Below are 22,332 nucleotides of genomic sequence, written 5' to 3' on the forward strand. Positions count from 1 at the left end.
CAAGGCAGGTGGATCACGAGGTCAAGAGATCGAGACATCCTGGTCAACATGGGGAAACCCCGTCTCTACTAAAAATACAAAAATTAGCTGGGCATGGTGGCGCACGCCTATAGTCCCAGCTACTCAGGAGGCTGAGGCAGGAGAATTGCTTGAACTCAGGAGGTGGAGGTTGCAGTGAGCCGAGATTGCACCATTGCACTCCAGCCTGGGTAACAAGAGCGAAACTCCATCTCAAAAAAAAATAATAATAATAACAAAAATTGCTGGATGCGGTGGGTCACACCTGTAATCCCAGCACTTTGGGAGGCCGAGGCGGACGGATTGCCTGAGCTCAGGAGTTCGAGACCAGCCTGGGCAACATGGTGAAACCCCCTCTCTACTAAAATACAAAAAACTTAGCCGGGCATGGCAGCGTGCATTTGTAGTCCCAGCTGCTCGGGAGGCTGAGGCAGGAGAATTACAAGAACTCAGGAGGCGGAGGTTGCAGTGAGCCGAATCATGCCACTGCACTCCAGCCTGGAAGACAGAGCGAGACTCTTTCTCAAAAATATATATATATAAAAATTAGCCAGGCAGCATGGTGGTGTGCACCTGTAATCCCAGTTACTCAGGAGGCTGAGGCAGGAAAGTTGATTGAGCCTGGGAGGCGGAGGTTGCAGTGAGTTGAGATCATGCCACTGTACTCCAGCCTGGGTGACAGAGCAAGACTCCATCTCAAAAATAATAAATAAATAAAAAATAAAGGATCACCAGTAGCTAGGTAGATCACAGATTAGAGGAGGGCAAGGGCAAAAGCAGGGAGCTCAGGAAGGAAGCTGCTACAGTTGTCTAGGTCAGAGATGATGGCAGATGTGAGAGAAGGAATGAGTAATAGCTGTGCCCTCTTACATCGTATTTCCCAGCCTTTTCCCAGGCAATTTCTCCTGCCAAATAAGAAACAGCAACAGCACATGCTGGGGATTCTATTCAGTGGTGTTCTACTTATCAGTATAGCACCTCATTAGTCCTCCCAACAGTCCTGTGAGGTGTGCTCTAGCGGTATCCACATTTTACAGAAAAGAAAACTGAGACTTTGATAGGTAAAGTCACCTGTTAAAGATTACACAGCAAACTGCCAGTATCCAAAGCCTATCCTTTTCATTCTTCCATTTGAATAGGTTCCTTCAAGCCAGCATTCATGTATGTCCTATCCAGGCTCCAAAGTCCAGTACCAGGCCAGTCTTTTCCAGGAAGCCTTCCCCAAGCTTATCTAATGGCCTGCCCCTCTATTGAGAACTGAAATGGCCTGCCCCTCTATTGAGAACTGATCTACAGAGCTGCCATCCATTGAGCATTCCATGGGTACGAAGTATACTGCTGAATGATTTAAATATGTTATCTCATGTAATATTCCAAGGAGCCATATACCCTGTGACATATGTTTTACATGTGAAAATAGTGAAGTATAGGCACATGCCATCCATCATGCCTAGCTTTTTTTTTTTTTTTGAGGGAGTCTCACTGTGTTGCCCAGGCTGGAGTGCAGTGGTGTGATCTCGGCTCACTGCAGCCTTTGCCTCCTGGGTTCAAGCGATTCTCCTGCCTCAGCCTCCCAAGAAGCTAAGATTACACGTCCCACCACTATACCCGCTAATTTTTGTATTTTTAGTTGAGACGGGGTTTCACCATGTTGGCCAGACTGATCTCGAACTCAGATGATCTGCCCGCCTCGGCCTCCCAAAGTGCTGGGATTATAGAAGAGCCACCATGCCCAGCTGACTAGCTAATTTTTAAATTTTCAGTAGTGACATGGTCTCACTGTGTTGTCCAGGCAGGTCTCAAACGCATGGGCTCAAGCAGTCCTCCCACCTTGACGTCCCAAAGTGCTGTGATTACAGGTGTTAGCCAGCAGTGCCTGGCCTCTAATGATGCTTTATTCATGAGAATAAATGCCAAAATGTATACAGTGTAGGGGCAGATGCCTGGGAGGCCTTGGTAGACCAGCAGTGGCAAAGACAGTCACCTAGAAATAAGTGCCCTACAGTTCACTGAACCTGCACTTCAACTGCCCAGGCCTACTCCTTCTCAAAACCAGCACTGTTCCAGCTTTGTGTCCCTGTGTGTGTGCATGGGTGCAGGCACAAGTAGATGACACAGTGGTGATGCTATGCACCCAGGACATTTCATAATAGGGAAGGACATTGACCACTGCCATGGGGCTAACAAAGGTCATCAGGGCTGAGAAAGCCAAGGACACTCAGGCAGCCTTCCTCCCCTCTGAGTCTGAGTCATTTCCTGAGGGATATTGGTCATTCATTCATTTGTTCATTAACAAGTATTTATTGAGTTCCTGCCATACATCAGGGACTGAGCTAAAGGTTGGACATACAGTCTGAACAAACCAAAGTCCCTGTTCTCACCCAGTGGAGATTCCAATGTGGGTGACAGAGTCTAAGTAAGTTGACATGTCAGGGCTAGACATGGTGACTCATGCCTATAATCCTAGCACTCTGGGAAGCCGAGGTGGAATATTACATGAGACCAGGAGTTCAAGTAATACCAGCCTGGGCAAAATAGTGACACCCCACCTCTAAAAAATAAATAACATGTGAGGTAGTATTTAGTGCTATAGGAAAAAATAAAGGGGAAAGGGGATTAGGGATGGGAAGAGGAAGGGTAGGGTAGTTAGGAAGGCCTCTCTGATAATGACATTGGATCTGAATGCAGTGAGGGCATGATCTATGCAGATATTTGGGGGAATAGTGTTGTAAGTGTAGAGAACAGCAAGTAGTAAAACAAGAAGGTGCAGTGGCTTACACCTGTAATCCCAACATTTTGGGAGGTCAAGGCAGGAGGATCACTTGATGGCAAGAATTTTAGACTAGCCAGGGCAACAAACCCAGAATTTAGCTGGGCATGGTGGTGCATGTCTGTAGTCCTAGTTACTTGGGACACTGAGGCGGGAAGATGGCTTAAACCTGGGAGTTTGAGGCTGCAGTGAGCTATGGTCCTGTCACTCTACTCTAGTCTGGGTGACAGAGCAAGGCCCTGTTTCAAAAAAGTAAAAAATAAAGCAAGTACAAAAAAAGACTCTCCAACATATTTAAAATATAGCAAGATGACCAGTGTGGCTGGAGTAGAGTAAGCCAGTGGTAGGAATCAGGTCTAAGAAGTCACCAGGGGCCAGGTCTTGTAGGGCTGCATTTGAGGGACCTTGCTTTGAGGGCAGTGGAAAGGCATGGAGGAATTTTTTCTTTTTTTAGATGGAGTCTGGCTCTGTCACCCACGTTGGAGTGCAGTGGTGTGATCTCAACTCACCACAATCTCCGCCTCCTAGGTTCAAGCAATTCTCCTGCCTCAGCCTCCCAAGTAGCTGGGACTACAGGCGTGTATTACCACACCTGGCTAATTTTTTTTTTGTATTTTTAGTAGAGATGGGGTTTCACTATGTTAGTCAAGATAGTCTCAATCTCCTGACCTTGTGATCTGCCCACCTCAGCCTCCCAAAGTGCTGGGATTACAAGTGCCAGCCGATGTGCCCAGCTAGGCATGGAGCATTTTTAAGCAAAAAAAGTGACAGGTTTTAGGATCTCTCTGGTATGGAGAACAAACTCTACAGGTAAGAGCAGGAGCAGGAGACCAGTGAGAAGCTAGGTGGGTGATAACAGCAGTTTATACCAGGGTGGAGGGGTGATGGAAGTGGCGAGCAGTCGTCAGATCATTGATATAATTTGAAGGTTGGACCACCTGGATTTGCAGATGATTGCTGTGTAAGAGATGAAAGAGAGAGGAGTCCAGGGTTTTGGCTTAAGAAACTGGAAAGTCCTTACTGCCGTTTAATATGGGGAAGATGCCTTGGCTAATAGTGATTTCCTGCTAGGGCTGTGGAGTTGAACTGCCTACATTCAAGTCCTAGTTTGCTTACTGTTTTGTTTTTGTTGTTGTTTTGAGATGAGATCTCACTATGTTGCCTATGCTTGTCTCAAACTCCTGGGCTCAAGTGATCCTCCCGCCACTGTCTTCTAAGTAGCTGAAATTATAGATACACCACCAGGACCTGCTTTACTTGAGCAAGTGTTTAACTTCACCAAAGCTTAGTTTCCTTCAACATAAACCTATTATCTAGATGATAGACAGTTGGGTTCTGTGAAAATCAATGGGAGTAGCCTGTATGAAGGGTTTAGGACAATGCCTGGCATATGGTAAACCTTCAGTAAGAGTTAGCTCTAATCCTTATTATTATTGTTGGAAAGCAGGAAGTCCCAGGGCCTAAAAGTCATCTAGAAAGCAGGCAGCAGGTTGAACCCCACCTTCCCCACCCCCTTAAGGAGCCCACCCTCCAAGAGGCAGCTCAGACACCATCTGTCCAGCAGAGAAAAGCCACAGGGAGACAGCTTTCGGGGGGGCATGAGATTCTTCCCAAGAAACCTAATCTCATTCTCAGCAGGTGCTAATCCTACCACCCTCCCTTGGTATCTGAGCCCAGCCCACCCACTTCCTTCCCCACCCCCATCCTATATCCTAGACCCTCTTCCCCTTCTCACCAGCTCCAAGCTGCCACCAGCAAACTTCCTTACTAGATGGAGGGGCTCTGACAGAAGGAAGCCCTCCACCCATCTGACTGGGCCCAGACTCTCACAAGTATCAGGTTACCAAGGGCTACAGGTGCCACCTGTCCAGAAGCGCCCCCCCCTACAGGTGCCAGTTCCTGGGCGTGGTGCTTGATCCAGGCTGGAGCCAGCTGGAGCCAGGAACTCCCACTGTGCCCCAGCTGCTGCCTGCCCTCCCACCCACAGGCAGAGAAATAGGCTTAACCCTTCGGACACTGCGTATGTTGAGTTAGTGGTTGCAGTTCTGGCTCAGAATATTGTACTGTTTCAGTACACCTTTTTTTTTTTTTTTTTAAGAAATTTATCATAAATACAACAGAGAATATCTAATGCATACGTACAATTTCAAAAATAGGAAAATCATCACCTGTAAACTCATCATCTAGTTTAATAGTCAAACATATGTCTGCCTTGCATGATGGCTTATGCCTGTAATCCCAGCACCTTGGGAGGCTGAGGTAGGAGGATTGCTTGAAGCCAGGAGTTTGAGACCAGCCTGGGCAACATAGTGAGACCACCATCTCTACAAAAATTAAAATTAAAAATTAGCTGAGCATGGTGATGCATGCCTATAACTCCTGCTACTCAGAAGGTTGAGTCGGGGATCGCTTAAGCCTGGAAGTTTAATGCTGCAGTAAGCTATGACTGTGCCACTATACTCCAGTGTAGGTAACAGAGGGAGACCTTGTTTCTAAAAACAAACAAAAACAAACCTGAGTAGCTTAGAGCCCTCTGGGTACTTCTCCCCCAATCACAGCTACCCCACCACCCATAATCCTGAGTTCTGTGTTTTGTTTTGTTACATCTCACTATGTCATCCAGGCTAGAGTGCAGTGGTGTGATCATACCTTACTTCAACCTCAAAGCCCTGGGCTCAAGCAATCCTCCTGCCTCAGCCTCCCAAGTACCTGGGACTACAGGCACATACCACCACATGTATTTTGTTTTTTTTTTTTAAGAGATGGGATCTCACTGTGTTGCCTGGGCTGGCCTAGAACTCCTGGCTTCAAGTGATCCTCCCACCTCAGCCTCTCAAAGCACTGGGATTACAGGTGTAAGCCACCACACCTGGCTGCCTTTTTATTTTTTTATTTTTTTTATTTTTTTTTATTTTACTAAATAGGTATATATTCCTAAACAATATAGGATATTCTTCTGCATGGGCTTTTTTTTTTTTTTTGAGACAGAGTTTCGCTCTGTTGCTCAGGTTGGAGTGCAGTGGTGCAGTCTTGACTCACTGCAACCTCCACTTCCCAGGTTCAAGCTGTTCTTCTGCCGCAGTCTCCCAAGTAGCTGGGACTACAGGCACACACCACCATGACCAACTATTTTTTTTTTCTTTTGAGATGGAGTCTCACTTTGTCACCCAAGCTGGAGTGCAGTGGTACCAATCTCAGCTCACTGCAACCTCTGCCGCCCGGGTTCAAGCGATTCTTCTGCCTCAGCCTCCCTAGTAGCTGGGATTACAGGCTTCTGCCATCGTGCCTGGCTAATTTTTATAATTTAGTAGAGACAGGGTTTCACTGTCTTCACGCTGGTTTTGAACTCCTGACCTCTTGATCCGCCTGCCTCAGCCTCCCAAAGTGTTGGAATTACAGGCATTAGCCACCATGCCCGGCCTCCGCGTGCTTTTAAACTTCATTTAGGTATTATACGGTGTTTATTTATCTGGAGTTTGCTTTTTTCATTCAAGACTGAGATTCATCCATGTTACTTACATAGCATAATTTGTTCATTTTCATATCCCTTTCTATGATTATGTCTCAAGCTGTGTATCCATTCTACTGTCAATGGTTATTTGGGTTGTTCCCTTGTTTTTGCTATTTCAGACAAGGCTGTTATGAAAACTGTTTGTATCTCCTGCACATGCACATGTTTAAGAGTTTCTCCCAGGCAGTGGTTCCCAAATTTTAGCCGCCTATCAGAATCACCTGGAAGGCTTGTTAAACCTCAGATTGCTGGGCTCCACCCCCAAAGTATTTGATTGTGTATGTCGGGGTTGGGGCCCTCAGAATTTTCACTTCTAACAACTTCTCAGCTGATGCTGCCGCTCCTGGTCCTGGGACCTCACTGAGAATCATTGTTGTAGGGTTTACACAGAAGTGGAATTGCTTGATCAGAAGGTAATGCCAGATTGTTTTCCTATGTTTGTATAAATTTACACAGCCACTAACAGCATATGGGTTTTCTGTTACTTTACCTCTTTGTTAATTCTTGATATGGTCAGACTTAAATTTTTATGGCACTGCTGGGTGTGAGATGCTATCTTGTGCTTTTAATTTGCATTTCTCAGATTACAGGTAGGGCTGTGAATCTTTTCTTACATCTGCTGGCCATTCAGCTTTCCTCTCTGTAAAATGTTCAAGTCTTTGCTCCATTTCCTTTTGATTTGGCTTTTTCTTTATGGATTTGTAGGCTTTTTAAATATATTTTGAATACTAATATTTTGTCTATGCATGTTACAAATATAGCCTTTCAGTTTGTGTTTTGTCCTTTCACTTTGTATGTGACGTCGTTTGATGACTTGAATTTCTTAATTTTAATGTAGCTGAGTTTTTTCTTCTATGATTTATACCTATGATGTTTTGTTGAATAAATCCATTCTTCCTTAACTTGTTGTCCTAAAGACATTTGTCTATAGTACTTTCTTCTAAAATTTTGTCTTTCACATTTAATCCCTTAATAGAGCTGGAAGTGACTCTTATGTCACCTTAGTGTTTTTGGTTTTTTTTTTTCTCTTTGAGTGGAGTCTTGCTGTCGCCCAGTCTGGAGTGCAGTGGCACAATCTCAGCTCACTGCAACCTCTGCCTCCCAAGTTCAAGCAATTCTCCTGCCTCAGCCTCCCAATTAGCTGGAATTACAAACATGTGCCACCACGCCTGGCTGATTTTTTAATTTTTTTTTTTTTTTTTTAGTAGTAGAAATGAGGTTTCACTGTGTTGGCCAGTCTGGTCTCGAACTCCTGACCTCAAGTAATCCACCTGCCTCGGCCTCCCAAAGTGCTGGGATTACAGGCATGAGCCACCTCACCTGGCCCCTATTTTTAAATAAAGGTGGAATGCCTTTATTTCTATAGGGTTTGTTTTGTTTTTGAGACAGAGTCTCACTCTGTTGCCCAGACTGGAGTGCAGTGGTACAGTCTTGGCTCACTGTAACCTCTGCCTCCTGGGTTGAAGCAATTCTCCTACCTCAGCCCCTCTGAGTACGTAGTTGGGATTAGAGGCACCCGCCAACACGACTGGCTAATTTTATTTGTATTTTTAGTAGAGACAGGGTTTCACCATGTTGGCCAGGCTGGTTTTGAACTCCTGACTTCAAGTGATCCACCCATCTCGGCCTCCCAAAGTGCTAGGATTACAGGTGTGAGCCACCGCACCCGGCCTGACCTGTTTATTTTATTTTTGAGACAGAGTCTTGCTCTGTCACCCAGGATGGAGTATGGTGGCATGGTCTTGGCTCACTGCAGCTTCCACCTTCCGGGTTTAAATGATTCCCCTGCCTCAGCCTTCTGAATAGCTGGAATTACAGGCACGCACCACCACACCTGGCTAATTTTTGTATTTTTAGTAGAGGTGGTATTTTACCATGTTGGCCAGGCTGGTCTCGAACTCCTGACCTCAGGTGATCCGCCCACTTTGGCCTCCCAAAGTGTTGGGATTACAGGCATGAGCCACTGCGCCCGGCCTCCATAGGGTTTTAAAGGCTGCAAATTTGAATTATTTATGATTTAAGTTGTACCTAGAGCTTACGGTATATACTGCATTAATATTTCGTAATAAACGAAGGTACCCTCTTTGGGAAAAAGTAGGGGCTTTCTTTCTTTTTTAACTTTTCAGTTGATTCTCAAAGCCAGCATGTGGGAGAGAGTTTATAAAAACTTAGCCAGGCATGGTGGAGCATGCCTGTGATCACAGCTACTTGGGAGGCTGAGACATGAGAATTGCTTGAACCCAGGAGATGGAGGTTGCAGTGAGCTGAGATCATGCCATTGCACTCCAGCCTGGGCAACAGAATGAGACTCTGTGTAAAAAATAAAAATAAAAGAAGAAGAAGAAACACATACTGACCTGTGTGGGATTTGCTTCAAAATAATACAGGAATGAGAGAAATAGTGGTTGGGGAACAGATGAAATCATATTGGCACCGAGTTGATATTTGTTAAATGATGGGTCAGTTCTGTCTACTTTTGTACATGATTAAATATTCTCATAAGAACAAGTTTAAAATTGGCCAGGTGCAGTAGTGGCTCACACATGTAATCCCAGCACTTTGGGAGGCCGAGGTGGAAGGATGGCTTGAGCCCAGGAGTTTGAGACCAGCCTGGGCAACATAGTGAGACCCTGTCTCCAAAAAAAATTAGTTGTTCGTGGTAGTACACACCTGTAGTCCTAGCTACTTGGGAAGCTGAAGTGGGAGGATCTCTTGAGTCTGGGAGGTTGAAGCTGCAGTGAGTCATGATTGTGCCACTGTACTCCAGCCTGGGTGACAGAGTAAGACCCTGTCACGGGAGGTGGGGGAATGGGGGGGGGCAGTTAAAAATATCCAAGGACTGTTTCCAGGGAGAACATCTTTTCTTAACGTTTTGTTAGCCATTTGTATTCTTTCAGAGCCAGCTTAGTCTCCATCCACTTTCAGGAGTTCCTGATAAAGTAGACTTAGCAGGCATGGAAGAAACAGATTTTAAAGAAAACAGGAGAGGGAGTGGTAAGGAAAGATCAGGGAGGGGGTTTTCAGGCCATTGTCAGCCCTTCTCGTAGAGCCTGACTACTACTTCTGCTAGGATTAAGTTAGTTTCCTACCTTTCCTTTTTTCTTAAAGAGCCACGATGGGATAATTTTCATTTTCTTTCTTTCTTTCTTTGTTTTTTTTTTTTTTTTTTTTTTAGAAATGGGGCCTCACTATGTCACCCAGGATAGTTTCGAACTCCTGGGCTCAAGCAATCCACCCATCTTAGCCTCCTAAAGTGTTAGCAGGATTATAGGAGTAAGCCACCACACCCAGCTTTCTTCCTTCCTCTTCTCCCTTCCCCTCCCTTCCCCTCCCTCCCTTTCCCTCCCTTTCTCCCTGCTTGCTTTCTTTCCATTTTCTTCTTTGATTATAGAGATGAGGTCTTGCTGAGTTGCCCAGGCTAGTCCTGAACTCCTGGCCTCAAGCAGTCCTCCTGCCTTGGACTCCCAAAGTGTTGAGATTACAGGCATGAGCCACTGTGCCCAGCCAATTTTTATTTTAATGGTATACCTCTTTCCCTATTATTTTACTTGTACAGACTTAACCCAGAGGATAGAGGAACCTCATCATGGATCCTGGTCCACTTTTAGCTTAGCATCATCCAAAGACAAAGGGTCAGAGATGGTAGCAACCCTGATGTTGTTGATTACACAGTAGTGGTATTTTGTTGTCATAGGATGCAAATACCAGAGTTGTAGCTCTTAAGATCTTTCTGGCCGGGCGCGGTGGCTCACGCCTGTAATCCCAGCACTTTGGGAGGCCGAGGCAGGTGGATCACGAGGTTAAGAGATCGAGACCATCCTGGTCAACATGGTGAAACCCCGTCTCTACTAAAAATACAAAAAATTAGCTGGGCATGGTGGCGCGTGCCTGTAGTCCCAGCTGCTCAGGAGGCTGAGGCAGGAGAATTGCCTGAACCCAGGAGGCGGAGGCTGTGGTGAGCTGAGATCGCGCCATTGCACTCCAGCCTGGGTAACGAGAGCGAAACTCCGTCTCAAAAAAAAAAAAAAAAAAAAAGATCTTGTGTCAGTCCATAAAAGCGTTCTCATTCTTTTAATGCTGCATGGTTTTCTACACAGGGCTCTATTCTATGCTTTATTTAACCAGTTCCCATTGATAGACACATTTTTTTCCCAGTCTTTTGCAGTTATAATAGTGATACTCAATCAATAGCCCTGTATATTTGTCATTTGGCCCATATGTGAATACAGTATATATGGGGAAGTGATTGAATCCCTAAAAGTGGAATTGCTGGGGCAAAGGATATGTGTACTTGGGATTTAAATAGGTATAGTTAGCCCGGGCCCATGGCAGTGGTTACCAGGGTACCAGTTTACTTTTTTTTTTTTTTTTTGAGATGGAGTCTCACTCTGTCGCCCAGGCTGGAGTGCAGTGGCGCCATCTCGGCTCACTGCAACCTCTGCCTCCCAGGTTCAAGCGATTCTCCTGCTCAGCCTCCTGAATAGCTGGGATTACAGGCACACCCCACCACGCCCGGCTAATTTTTGTATTTTTAGTAGAGATGGAGTTTCACCATGCTGATCAGGCTGGTCTTGAACTTCTGACCTCGTGATCCGCCTGCCTTGGCCTCCCAAAGTGCTGGGATTACAGGGCTGAGCCACCTCGCCTAGCCCAGGAGTATCTTTTTTCTTTTTTTGAGACAGAGTCACTCTGTCACCCAGGCTGGAGTGCAATGGTGCGATCTTGGCTCACTGCAACCTCCACCTCCCAGGTTCAAGCAATTCTTTTGCCTCAGCCTCCTGAGTAGCTGGGATTATCGGCACGTGCCACCACGCCCAGCTAATTTTTGTATTTTTAGTAGAGACGGGGTTTCAACACTTGGCCAGGCTGGTCTTGAACTCCTGACCTCGCGATCCACCCGCCTCGGCTTCCCAAGGTGCTGGGATTACAGGCGTGAGCCACCGCTCCCAGCATAGGAGTATCTTTTTTCTGAACACCTTTCCACCCAGGTGGAGAGTTTGGTTCAGCATTTTTTTTTTTTTTTTATTTTAAAGACGGAGTTTCGCTCTGTTGCTCAGGCTGGAGTGCAGTGGCACAATATTGGCTCACTGCAACCTCCACCTTCTGGGTTTAAGGAGTTCTTCTGCCTCAACCTCCCGAATAGCTGGGACTACAGGCGCCCATCACCTTGCCCAGCTAATTTTTGTAGTTTTAGTAGAGATGAGGTTTTACCATGTTGGCCAGGTTGGAACTCCAGACCTCAGGTGATCCACCCACCTTAGCCTCCCAGAGTGCTGGGATTTATAGGCGTGAGCCACCATGCCAGCCATCAGCACATTTCTTGAGTGCCTTCCAGTACCTGGCCCTGATTACAAGATAAACACTTTCATGTATCAAGTGAAATTGTTACTGTGTGCTAAGCACAGGCACATTATCTGATAATCCTCATAGCCACTCAAAAAGGAAGGTTTTTAGATAAGAAAACTGAATCTCAGAAGGGTTAAATAGAGTGCCATGGTTATGGTCCAGCTATTAAGTGGCAGAGCTAGGATTAAGCCCAGGTTTCAATCCCCTGATGCCTGTGCTCTTATGGTACACCCTTACCTGCCTCTCAGGAGGAATAACATGGTCTTATTGTCTAATACAGATAAGGAATCAGGCTCTGAGAGGGTAACTGGCCGCAAAACACCCAACCTGGAAGCTATGAGGAACCCACGTATATCTGATTGGAGGCCTCTGGTGTACACTGAGCTGCCTGCTTCTCTCCCAGGGAAAGAATTTGAGAATTTTCTCCATTTAGAGCTTCACTTGCTATAGACAGCCTCAAGTCACTGGTTCTCAGTGTGCATCTACTGGCCATCAGAGGGTCCTTTAGGGATGGCCCATCTTTGCTTAATTTACTAATGACAGTATAGTTGCTGCTATTTATTGAGTGCCTGCCATGTGCAAGATGCTATAAGGTACACTGTGTTAATTTGTTTTGTTTTATTTTATTTTTTTATAGAGACAGAGGTCTTGTTATCTTGACCAGATTGGTTTCAAACTCCTGGCTTCAAATGATCCTCCTGCCTGGGCCTCCCAAAGTTCTGGGATTACGGGTGTGAGCCACCACACTCAGCCAATGTAGTATTTTTAATCTTCACAATAATCCTTCTTGGGAAGCATGTTATTGTCCTCATTGAACAGATTAGAAAACTTGAGTTTAAAATAAGTTAAATTATAGTCCTAAGGTCGAATGCTAAGAAGGACAGAATACAAATCCAATATATTGGACTCAGAAGCCCTCACTTAACTGTGGTCTCCATGGGCTTCCCTTGGCTTTCTCTCTGCCTTTTTTCGCTTTTCCTTATTGTTTGAGGCCTTTTCCGGAGGGTAAGTCAGGATTCTCTACTTCACAGTTTTAGAAGAGAAGACTTGTAGTTTCCATTTACCCTTTACTCCCTACCTGTACTCTCAGTAGTTAGCACAGAGTAGCCAAAGATGAGTAGCCACATGGTGCCTGAGGATTGGTGGCTGATAGTCGGATATGGCCCGCACTGTTACCACACCACTTCAGAAAGGACCCATTTTCCACGTGTGTAATAGGTGCTCTTCAGACACCTATCATGTGCTCTCTGTGGCAGTGGGAGAGAAGTATAAAGTACAGGTATTGATCGACTTACGACCTATGCAACTTACGACCATTCGACTTTACGACCACAATCGCTAGCCACAACTGCTCCACATCTGGCAGCGCAAATGTTGCCCAGCTGGGCTTACGACAGTGCGGACCAGCTTCCGGCAGCACTACCATCTCCGCGTGCATATTGCCTACTCAACTTACCACCAAATCGTGTTCCGACCAGTCTGTCGGACCCAATTGTGGTCATAAGTCGAGCACTAGCTGTATCGAGCTAGCTCTCAACAACTTAGATCATGAAACTGAAAGTGTCAGAGTAAATGGAAAAGACTGTAAGGGTTAGAGAAATTCAGAGAAGAAAGGAGGCATAACATAATTAAAACAGCTAGCACACATTTATTGAGCATTATGAGATAGGTCTTATGTCCATTTTATAAACGTGGATCCTGAGACTCAGAGTAAGCCATCATCCCTGAGGTGCCCAACAAAAAAGTGAGAAAGTTGGGACTCTGAACCCCTCCGCTCCATGACCTTTCAGGGAGAGCGCTGTGGGTATAGTGCTGGGTGGCCTGGAGGTTCCAAGTAATGGGAATCTGAAAGGATGGACCAGATGTGAACAAAGGAAGCCTGAGATACTGTAGGACACAAGACAGGGAAGTGGGGCTGTACTATCTCTAAGATATTACAGCATGCTACATCTACTCTCTTCAAATGTGGTGAAAGCCAGGCTGGAGTCATAAAATAATAGCATAACATCATTAACTAAAGTTTGTCTAGTGCTTCCTTGTGTTCACACGTTATCTCATTGAGCCTCTGACAATGCTAGGAGGAGGTAAATAGGGTTTTCCTCTTACCTTGGGTGAACTGAGATCTTCTGACTTTAAGTCCCAACTCTTTTCTCCCATTTGTGCTACATCCACATCTCTACTGAGAAGAACACAGGCTCTGCAGTCAGACACACCTGGGTTTGAACCACCTTCATTTTGTGTCTGTTGGATCTTGAGCAAGTAAATTCACCTTTGTGAACGTCCATGTCTTTATCCATAAAATAAGTGTTGTAAACACACATGAGGGTCTGGCATATACAAAACATTGAATAAATAGCAGTGATCTTTTTATTGACATCAGAAGAGGGTTAAGGACCCAGAGGCTATTCTGGCTCCTTTGGCATAGCTCTTGGAACCTGTTATTTTCAAGGGCAGGGGTTTGCAAGTCAGAGCAATGTCAAGTAAAGAACAGGTTCTTTGGGAAGCCAGGATATGCTAATGGGTGAACAGCATAAGGGAGGCATAATAATGCCGAGGCCCTCTTAGAGCGCTTTTTTCTTTTTTCTTTTTTCTTTTTTTTTTTGTTTCCCTCCCTCCCCTAGAGCACTTTTTTCAATGCACTTTTGGGTCTTTGGTTTATGTATGAAGAAAATGAGGTGCTGCCAGAGTGAAGTGAGTTGCCAGTGTTACACAGTAAGCTAATAAATGGCATTCCTGAGATTAGAACTCAGTCTTTTGTCTGCTAAGAAAGCTTACTTTTCCCTTACACTCCACTGCTCCCTTGAGGGGTAAAAAAAAAAAAAAAAGGCCCGGGGATAGGGTCCTAGTGCTTTGGAGCTGGAGAGAAAGCCTGAGAGATCATCTGGTCTAACCTCCACACTTGTCAGAGGAGAAAAGTGAGGCCCATAGTGCTTAATTGACAGGACCATAGCCAAATAGAGCCACCACAAAGCAGTAGTAAGCTATGTTTCTTGAACCTGACCATGTGGAACTTTCAAATTGCCTCTTTTCTGTGGGGAACTAGAGCCTCACTGCAAATGCTAGTGGTTTACAATAAGAACAACTATTTAGTTTGGGGAACTTTTTCCCAAATAGAGTCTTCTTTCTCTCTCTCCCTTTCTCAATTCTTAATAAAAATATGCTAGAAGAAGAAAAACAAAGCTTTAAGCTTTAATGGAGGACCTTGATAGAAAGCAGGTGAAAATTATATAGAGTCTCTAAAATCTAGGGAAGCTTCCAGAACCAGGTAATAATTTACAGGCCAGCCTTCTCACCTATCCCAGCCGGCTTGTCTTGCCCTATTCATAACAGGCCTTCAGAAGGCCCAGCCTTCTCTTGGCAGCTGCATCTGGTGAACACCAACGGAAATCCCTGGTATTTTTCTTTGCATGCAACCAACCATGGAGATGTAGGTCAGGCATTGCTGGCCTGGCAGTTACAACAGCTCTAGCTTCGCCCCCTGCACCTGCAGCCATGCTCACTAAGCTCCACAAAGATGGGAAATGGATGGTCCCTTCTAAATAGGGTTTGGATCACAAGGGCCCATATGAGTGGAGCTGGCTGGGACTGGAGCGGGTTTGGGAGGAGATAGACCATCCGGAATGTGGAGATGAGAAGGGTGGCCCTGGCTCTTCCCTCCTTAATGTCTGATGTCTGGTGTGACTATAGCTGGATTTGTGGTGCTTCTGCTCAGCTCAGCTTAGAGTCATCATCACTGATGGAGGAGACTGGGGAGGACCCTTCCTTCCCTTGGGCTCAGCTGGGTCCCCAGACCTACACCTGAACCCCACACTTGTCTGGTGTTTACGGGATTGAAGCTGCCACCCTTTGGGACCTATCCTGTTTTCATTTCTGCTCTCAGCTGTCTGGTCTCCATGGACCTCACTTACAGGTTTGTATGTGCCTGTCGCCCATGATGCAGCCCCATGAGGCTCTCCTGGCCTGGCACTCATGCCTCTTTGGCCTTTGTTCTCTTCAGCAAAACTGCTAGCTCTGTGCCTTGCTAGGGGGTATTTTCCTGGCCCCCCAGATAGGTTCTGTTGGTCCAACCTAGCTACATCTTTCCTGAGATTCAGTCTCTTTGTTCATACCCTGGGGGACAGGGCTATGGCTCCAAGGCATGTTGTGGGGTACCTGTGTGGCTGTTCTGGACTGGCTTGCAGTTGGCTGGCTGACTCTGCCCTGGACCTCACATATCTCCTCTGTAAAGGTGTTAGACAAAGATCTTCAAGATAACTAGAGGCGATATGCAGATGGACATTTTCTGTTTTAATAGTCAATGTATTTTATGTTGATTTCCATCTGAGGCAAATGATACTGTTTATAGTAGGAAAAATAAGTTGCCTTTTCATTGCAGTTATTTATTTAGCAAATACTTACTGAGTGTCTGCTATCTGCCAACCACTATTCTAGCTACTGGGGATACCTGCCTTTATGAAGTTTACATTTTTTTTTTTGAGATGGCGTTTCGCTCGTTACCCAGGCTGAAGTGCAATGGCTCAATCTTGGCTCACTGCAACCTCTGACTCCCGGGTTCAAGCACTTCTCTTGCCTTAGACTCCTGAGTAGCTGGGATTACAGGTGCCCACGACCATGCCCAGCTAGTTTTTGTATTTTTAGTAGAGACAGAGTTTCATCATGTTGGCCAGGCTGGTCTCAAACTCCTGATCTCAGGTGATCCACCTGCCTTGGTCTCCCAAAATGCTGGGATTACAGGCGTGAGCCACCGCACCTGGCCATCATGAAGTTTACGTACTAAGAGGACAGAGAGTGATTGGGGGGCTGGCAGCAGGCAGCTTTTGCTATCTATTTGCCTTTTTAAAAAAGGATAATTAAGGAAGGCCTCTGAGGAGGAGGCATGTGAGCAGAGATCTGCATGAGCTGAGGGAGGAAACCATGCAACAGCCTATGGAAAAAAAACACTCCAGACAGAAGGAACAACTGCCTCAGGGTGGGAATGGTGTGCCTGGCATGTTTGAGGAAGAGCACGGGAGATGAGAGTGGCTAGAACAGAGTAAGCAGGGGAGAAGTGTTTGAAAAGGAAGGTTTGTGTGAGCAGTGGTGAGACACTTTGGTTCTTCTGGGTAAGATGGGAAGGCAGTGGGGGGTTTTGAGCAGACAGGAAACTGACTTTGCTGACCCCTCTGGCTGCCATGTGGTGAAGGAACTATGGGGTCGATAAGAAGCTGGAAGACCAGTAAGGAGGCTGTTAGGACAACACAGGCAAGAAATGATGCTGGCTTGGACCAAGTGATAGCAATGAAGGTGGTGAGAAGTGGTGGGACTCTAGATAAATTTGGGATATAGATCCATCAGGATATATAGACAGATGAATGCCAGAAGGGATTTAAGGATGAGAAAGATGCAGAAAGAACAGGTTTGTGGAAGAAATTAAGGCTTTTTAATATATTTATTTAAATTTATAAAAAGTAAGTCAATTGATAGAATAATGTTAAGTAGGCCAGGCACAGTGGCTTACACCTATAAAAAAATCCCAGCATTTTGGGAGGCTGAGGCGAGAGGATAGCTTGAGCTCAGTAGTTTGAGACCAGCCTGGGCAACATAGTGAGACCTTATCTCTACAAAAAAAGAAAAAGAAAAAAAATTAGCTAGGCATGGTGATGCACACCTGTAGTCCCAGCTAGTTGGGAGCCTGAGGCTGGAGGATTATGTGAGCCTGGAAAGTTGAGGCTGCAGTGAGCCTTGATCACACCACTGCACTCCAGCCTGGGCAACAGTGAGATCCTGTCTTGAAAAGAAAAATGTTAAGTAAATAGTAACAGAATCACAGATAAGGTCAAAATAGTGATGGCTGAAATTGTGGATAGAGTGGACCAGATGTGTCTGTGCTTCCTTCCAGCTCTAAAATTCTGCTTTTGTGATTCAGACCACATAGTCTCCCATTCACAGAACGGGAACTTGAAGCTCAGCCTAGAATAAGCAGATAAAGTGGCAGGAGAGCAATCCTCTGGGCCAGGCTTACCTCCTGTTAATTTGGAAGGACTTGGAAAGTTCTTGCACATATATTGGCCTTCTGGCAGTACCTCATTTATTCATTCATTCAGTCAGTCAGTCAGTCATTGAGCACCTTCTGCCTTAGCAGGCCCTGGACAACCACAGCTCTGATGCCTTTTCCCTCCTAATATAAAGCAAGCTACCCCAACCCCCACTCCCAGTGGAGCCTGTCTGCTCTGTGACCTGGCATATGCCTGGCAATGGTCAAGTGATGTGTGTGCTGAAAGTGGGACAGCCGCAGCCTTGGCAGAGCCCTGCCCTCGCTTTGCTGCACTGTCTGTCCATCCTCTGCCTTCCTCATCTTATTGCCATCCACTTTGGGGCCTGGTGAACAGATGATTTTGCTTCCATGAGAGCAGCAGAAATAGTTGCTTTATCTCTTTCTTCATCAAGGTCCTCATAGTTATCAAGTTGAAAAGAAATCCTTTTGGTATCAAGGGCCTCTTCCCTGCCTTTTATAGATGGGAAACAGAGGGCCAAAAGGGCAGGCAACTCCCACAGTCCACATCTAATTCATCAGCAGATCCTTCAGCTCTACTTTTATTGATTGATTGATTGAGAACAGGGTCTCGCTGTGTCACCCAGGCTGAAGTGCAGTGGAGCATCATGGTTCACTGTAGCCTCAACCTCCTGGGCTCCAGCAGTCCTCTCACATCAACCTCCGGAGTAGCTGGAACATGCCACCACGCCCAGCTAACTTGTAGCTTTTTTTTTTTTTTTTAAATAGGGTTTTTGCCGTGTTGCCCAGGGTGCTCTGAAACTCCTAGGCTCAAGCAATCTTCTCACCTCAGCCACTCAAAGTACTGGGATTGTAGACATGAGCCATTGTTTCTGGCTCAGCTGTACTTTAAAAAATAAATTCTGAAACTGACTGCTTCTCACCAACTTCCCTGGCACCATTGTGGCTAAGCCACCATCGTATTTTCCTGGTTAACTTACCAGACCCCTGGAGATCTCCACTCAGCAGCCCGAGGGATGCCATTTAACACCAAAGTCAGGTCATGTCCTTTCCCTGCTCAAAACCCTGCATTGCTTCCACAGGACAAGCCCAAGTCTTTAAATGGCCTACCAGGCTCTACACAATCGGGCCCTTAGCGACCTCCAGATCTCATCACTACCAGTCTCCTCACATTCACTGGACTGCAGCCACACTGGCATCTTTCCTGTTCCTGGAGCACCTCAAGCACATTCCTGCCTCTGGCCTTTGCACTTGTTCCCACAGCCTTTTCTCAGATTTTTGCAATGCCTGTTCCGTCACTTCATTCAGTTCTCTAATCAAATTCACCTCCTCAAGAGGTTTTCCCTGACCATGGATTCTAATCTGACCTTCTTCCATGTTTCTCTCTACCGCCTTTCTCACATTTATGCCTTTTTAACACATCACCATCTGACATGTTTATTGCCTGTCTCTTCCCATTTGATTATAAACTCATACAGGTACGAATTTTCATTCTATTTAGTTGCTGCTTTATCCTCAGCACTTAGCACAGTGCCTGACACTTAGTGGGCACTTAATGAAGATTTGTTGAATGAATGAGTGTCCAAAACTAGGTAGGGCAGCCTGTCTGGGCCTTCCTACAACTCCATAGGTGAGCCTGGCTTACAGATAGATTGTGTCCTTAGAAAACTCATCTAATAGCTTCACCAAAGCTATTTGGCATCACTTTTGTTGCCAAGATAAAGACCAGACAGAGAGAGGAACTCTTTCTGCAAGTACTGTCCTCAGAGAGCTGGCTTGGGGGGAAAGTGGGCTTATCACTGAGTAGCCTCAGCACATTCTTCCCTTTCTCACTGTTGAGGCACCCAGGGAACCAGGGGGGAATGCTACTTCCATGTACTCAAAGTCGTCTCTGACTTTCAAGGCCGAAGAATGGCAGATTCTCAGTAAATATTGGGTAGGTGAAAGGGTGAAGGAAAGGTCTTAGTAAAACCTCTACATGTATCCTGTTGCACTGGCAAATGTAACATGCTGTGAAGTTAAATGCCCTCACTAGTAACCAGTGACTTCAGGCAAAGTCTCATCACCTGTCTTAGTTTTAGTTTCCTCATTGGTAAAATGGGGACAGCACCTACCTACTTGCAAGATTTTGAGAATTCAGACAGTAAATATTAGCTCAGCAAATACTAGCTGTTACTTTTGTTTGTTTGTTTATAGCTACAAATAAGAGAGACATTTTGAGAAGTACAAATGGAGCCACCCATTTTTAGCTATAAAAAAAATTGGGCCGGGTGCAGTGGCTCACAGCTATAATCGCAGCGCTTTGGGAGGCCGAGATGGGCGGATCACCTGAGGTCAGGGGTTCCAGACAAGCCTGGCCAACATGGTGAAACCCCATCTCTACTAAAAATATAAAAATTAGCTGGGCGTGGTGGTGGGTACCTGTAATTTCAGCTACTTGGAAGGCTGAGACAGGAGAATCACTTGAACTCAGGAGGCAGAGGTTGCAGTGAGCTGAGATAGCACCATTGCACTCCAGCCTGGGCGACAAGAGTGAAACTCCATCTCAAAAAAAAAAGTCCGGGCGGGGTGGTCCATGCCTGTAATCCCAGCACTTTAGGAGGCTAAGGCAGGTGGATCACCTGAGGTCAGGAGTTCGAGACCAGCCTTATTAACATGGAGAAACCCCGTCTCTACTAAAAATACAAAATTAGCTGGGTATGGTGGCACATGCCTGTAATTCCAGCTACTCAGGAGGCTGAGGCAGGAGAATCGCTTGAACCTGGGAGGCAGAGGTTGCAGTGAGCTGAGATCACACCATTGCACTCCAGCCTGGGCAACAAGAGCAAAGCTCTGTCTCAAAAAAAAAAAAAAAAAAAAAAAAAAAAATTGGCCAGGTGCAGTGGCTCATGCCTGTATTCCCAGCACTTTGGCTAAAGCAGGTGGATCACTTGAGGTCAGGAGTTCAAGACCAGCCTGACCAATGTAGCAAAACCCCGTCTCCACTAAAAATACAAAAATTAGCCTACAAAAATTAGTGTGGTGGCACATCCCTGTAATCTCAGCTACTTGGGAGGCTGAGGCATAAGAATCTCTTGAACTTGAGAGGCAGAGGTTACAGTGAGCAGAGATTATGCCACTGCACTCCAGCCTGGGTGACAGAGCGAGACCCTGTCTCAAATAATAATAATAATGATAACAACAACAGCAGTAACAGCTAACATTTACAGGACACTTACCATGGACCATTTAATTCTGCTGCTAGGCCTGTGAAGTAGGTACAGCTGTTTTATTTTGCAGCCGGAACACCAAGCTTGGAGGGGTAAAGTGTCTTGCTCCAGGTCCTGCAGTCAGGCAGTCATAGAACTAGGGTTGGAAGCCACACACATTGTCTCCCTCCAGGGTAAGGAGGCCTGAGGCCAGGCTCTGCTGTGTCCCTGTATGAAGCCTTGGAGGTGTCCCTTCACCTCCTCTGGGCCTCAGTTCCTCACCTGCTCACATGTCTCAATTTCAGAGTCACATGTCTCTGTGATGCTCTGAAATTTCTGGGTGGTCCACAGGCCATATCAGGTGGGACTGTGAGTTGCTTCTGGGCCTCCTGGTGGTGGTGCTGGGGGTATTAACTATGAATAGCACACCTCTGGGTGGCCCCTCCCTTGACATCAGGCAAGGTGCCCAAGCCCTCTTCTCACCATCTCAGGCGTCTTACTGTTCTGCACCTTAAAGGGGTGGTGGACTGGGGCAGAAATGAATAGGGCAGAAAACTAGAAGGAACCCACTCCCTTGTCTGGTAGCGATCAATGCAGGATGCTGTGGAGAAAAGAGTACTAGTCTGACAGTGGATATGGGTATTGTTTCCCAGTTCCATCACATCACAGAATGGAAGGAAATGCAACCCCGTGGGCGCCTTCAGCCCTGAGTTTTTGGTTATGGGGTGTGAGCATTCATCTGTACAGTGGGGAGGGAAGGGTATTGGTTATGGGATTTGTTCCCTTCCCCAAATCCTCCAGAGCTGTTGCCTTCTGCTGTGGAATTCCAAACATTTCCGATCAGATAAAGGTGGCTGAAAATACCCGGGACTTGTCTGGACTAGTTGGAGGCGGTGCTAGGGTGAAGAGGTCGAGGCCACAGGAGCTAGAGCATAGAAAGATCTAGCCTTGCCCAGGAGTCTGCCCTGGGTCATAGATGTGCCTATTGCTCTCTTCCCCTGGAATCCTGCAGATTTCAGAGCAATGCCCAGCAGGCTTTGAGGTGGAGAAGGATCAAACTGTTTTGTGGCAACAAGTCCTACTTCAGAATGCTGCCTCTCACCTTATACACTAATTACTGGATCTTTTGGATACCCCTGAGAGAGACAACCCGGTAGTCACTCGTTTGTCTTTATGAGTTACTTTCCTTCTCCTTATACTGCAGCCCTAGTAGGAGTCCTTTGAGATGACCCCCACTTTATTTTACAGTTGGGGAAAGCCCCAGACTCTCCCAGAATTTCAGACGGGGAAAGGACTCACCTGCAAATCAGTGATGGAACTGGAAAACGAAACCCACATCCACTGACTGCCAGCCCGGTACCCTTTTCTCCACAGCATCCAGTACTGATCTGCACCAGACAAGGGAGTTGCCATAGCTTTCCGGGGAGAGGAGGAAAGAGAAGCTGCTTTGGACCATGGGGCACTTGGAGTCAGAGCTTAGAAGGAAGTCCTAGTTTTTAGAGATTGC

General features: G+C 46.1%; 1 protein-coding gene and 1 long non-coding RNA gene across 8 annotated transcripts in view; both read left to right on the top strand.

The window, feature by feature from the left end:
* The window catches only part of LOC116562854, a 32,235-nt gene extending 19,818 nt beyond the window's left edge, over positions 1-12,417 (top strand). The window contains exon 4 of the long non-coding RNA XR_004274110.1: positions 12,406-12,417. This is a non-coding gene — a long non-coding RNA (uncharacterized LOC116562854). The remainder of the gene's footprint in view (positions 1-12,405) is intronic.
* The window catches only part of BCL2L1 (BCL2 like 1), a 59,859-nt gene that overhangs the window by 25,302 nt on the left and 12,225 nt on the right, over positions 1-22,332 (top strand). The window lies entirely within an intron of this gene.

The sequence above is a fragment of the Sapajus apella genome, unplaced genomic scaffold, assembly GCF_009761245.1.
Source record: "Sapajus apella isolate SASKATOON/1434 unplaced genomic scaffold, GSC_monkey_1.0 scaffold33, whole genome shotgun sequence".
Lineage (NCBI taxonomy): Eukaryota > Metazoa > Chordata > Mammalia > Primates > Cebidae > Sapajus > Sapajus apella.